Below are 3,339 nucleotides of genomic sequence, written 5' to 3' on the forward strand. Positions count from 1 at the left end.
GGTGAACCGAGCCAATACGAATCTGAAAAAGTATAAAACAATCATAACAACTGTAAGAAGAATGTATGGTTTTATGCGTTTTACATCATTGTCATTAATGTTGGCACTTTTTTGATCATTTACTTTAACCAAAATTAATAGTAGTACCTTTTTGGGGTACAGGTTAGCAGTTATGTCAGTTACAATGTGTATATTGCTCAAATATTGTAAATATGCCTGTCCTGTAGGTTAATCAGAGAAAGGTGTTGGGGGTCATTGCTGTGTGTACCTCTGTAGGGGGGCAGAGGGCTTCACTGTGAGCCTTCCTCTCCCTGCTGGCTGGGACAAAGCCATCTGGAGCAGGCGCACTTTGGGGGGGGTCGGCTGGTGGCCTTCCCCTCAGCAAATACTTCTTTAAAATATTAATGAGAACACACACATGCACACACACGCGCACGTGCACACACACACACACACACACACACACACACACACCCTAGCCCCAGTGTCTCCCTACATCAATGACAATAATAACAAAACCAATAATTTATCTGAAAACAAAAATTCCAAGGACTCTCGACACCTCCAAAAGATTCACTGACGCAGCACAACTGTATGTGTCCTTCACCACCCAGACACAGAGGTTGACAGAATCCCTCTAAATTTTCATGAGTCCACCATCAAGATGGACTTGTCTTATTGTGTCTTTAAAATGGAAAGCTTCCGTCTACTTAACCGTTATCTTTCATTTTAGTGTTAATTTTTTAAAATTTACTTACACAGATTTATATCTTAGGTAGCATTCATAAAGTTTTACTATAATTTCAATTTTGTGTGCAATTTAAACATCTGAAGAATTTATACTTCACTCACTACAAGGCATCCCTATAGCTTTAAATTCATTACTCACATCCTAATTTTTAAGTTCTTCCCTCCTTTTACCTTTCCTCTTGAGGACATGCACGTCATAAGCAGTTAAGAATTATTCTTAGCAACCGACTAAAATTTTACCTGAAAGGATATATCAGCCATGTTTATAGACAATAAAGCGACTAATATATCCTCTCATTATTTTAAAAGTACACTTCATTAAATTAATTCTTGGGCGACACTTAGCATTTTAAGAATTAACTACATCCTTCTGCAATACTAGCTATTCTGAATACCTTTGATCTCACCATGGCATTTTAAAAGCAACAGGATAACCAACCTAACAGCTGAATTGTGATGTAATTCTACACACATAAGTAGAAATGGGTGCCCTGGGCATGGTTATTTTTGTCAGTTAATTAGCCACTCTCACTAGAGAAACAATGCACATCATTCTTAAATATCAAATCTATTCAAGTGACTTTTTCCAAGGAGGACTAGCATGCCAGAGGCATCAGTTCATGAAACAACTGTCAGTATATTTATAATGACCTTTGTTTTATTCTTCTTTTTCCCCTTCCTCTTAAAAGAGCTGTTTTTTTCCCTACCTCGGGCAAAATAAACAGGGTTTAGAGAGTTAACATATGTTTTTACAAAGTGAATGTGATGCTTTGACATTCATGGCCAATTCAGCTATATGAAACCCCCCGGAATGCGATGTACGGTCAATGGTCCTGTGATTACAGCAAACCAAAGTGGTTGCTTATGGGCAACACAGAGATCATCCCTTTAACTGTATGGCATGTTGCACTGATATAAACAGCCCCCCTCGATGAACCTTCACAGACCTACAATATGGTCTCCTAACAGGCCCTCTGGGTCAATTTACAGGGATGCCAGATCTTACTAAATACAGAAATAAATAAAACATTTTTTTAAAAAAAGACAGATAATTATGATATAAAAGCCAGAAAGGACAAAAATGACAGGAAACAGGAGAAAAAGGCTGCGCATGGATCAGTTAAGAAATAAACCCTACAATTCACTGTATGAAAATACATATGTTAATATGATTATTATGAGGCTTTCACTAGCATACTGGATTATTCTATATATTTTTGCATAATAATGTGTTCCTTAAATTAATTTTTAATTAATTATAAATATTTTATTATTAATAATAATAATAATAATAATAATAATAATAATAATAATAATAAAAATAAAAATAATAATAAGAAGAAGAAGAAGAAGAAGAAGAATATGACATAGAGGCTGATTAATTCCTCAAAAATGCAAAGAAAAATGTACAGGTACAACTACACAGGCTACTTTACACTTTAATTGTAGTTTCAGGACAGAAAAAGACAGACATGACAATGGAAAAGAAAATGGTTAATTTAAAGCAATATAATTCAGAAATACAATTTTAGTGCAGAGTTGGCCTCTTCCAGTTTCTGGTTATGATTGACCTTCGATCCATTAATTTTGTACCTAGTTATTAAAACTGACCATTTGACTGGATGGCATCTCTGTTTCATTACTCCAAAAAAGGAAGATGTCAATAAAATTTGGTGTTCCAAAATAAAAAGTGTTACCCCCTCTTCATTGCCAGCCCCTTCCAAATCAGTTTAATCATTGCTAAGCATTTCCACCAAAGCCAGGACCAGCCCTCATAGTTAAGGAATAAGCAGTGGGGCCGTCAGATGGTCCCACATGGATTCGGAGATCAAAGCCTGGGAAAGGGAGTGGTCTTCACTATCCTCATCTCCTTCACAGAACAAATAAATCAATACACCATTTATGCAGCATTTTTCCATGCAGTTCTGGTGTTAGTTTTTGACCAGTCCTCTTTACTTATATTTCAGCTAGTTACTTCCTTCTCCCAGCTCTTCTTACCTTCCTTGTCCTGCCCAAAGGCTTCAAAGTTTCCGTTTCAAAAACAACCCATGTGATTGTGTGCACTTTAATACCCTAGCTGAGCAATATTCACTGCAGTAGAATTCTTTAAAGAAAGTATGTACTTTATCTGTCTCATTTTAAATAGCATGGAATCATGCTGAGAAGGTAATATATAGGATTGTGAGGAGTTCCATGGAGATAGTTTACATTTTATTAATTTAGCTGACACTTTTTCTCCAAAGCGCCTTACAGTGTGAAGTTACCTACAGTTATTTACCCATGATTTATACATGACATGATCTGGGTAATTTTACTGGAGTAATTTATCTGTTGTGGACACACACAGATCAGATGTGGCGATATCTACTAGAATATTGAATAGATAATATGATATGGTGTCTCTTTGTGTGATGTATTTACTTTTATTATTATTATTATTATTATCGTTATTATGTAGCTTATGTACAGCACTGCAAAGTGAACGAAGAAGAATGTGCCCCATATTCCCCTCCAAACACGCAGCCCCCCACGGAGAGCGCGCGCGGAGGGGGGGGGGGTTGCCCACTTCTCACTTCGTGACAGCGGGTG

Source organism: Scleropages formosus, chromosome 16 (assembly GCF_900964775.1).
Source record: "Scleropages formosus chromosome 16, fSclFor1.1, whole genome shotgun sequence".
Classification (NCBI taxonomy): Eukaryota; Metazoa; Chordata; class Actinopteri; order Osteoglossiformes; family Osteoglossidae; genus Scleropages; species Scleropages formosus.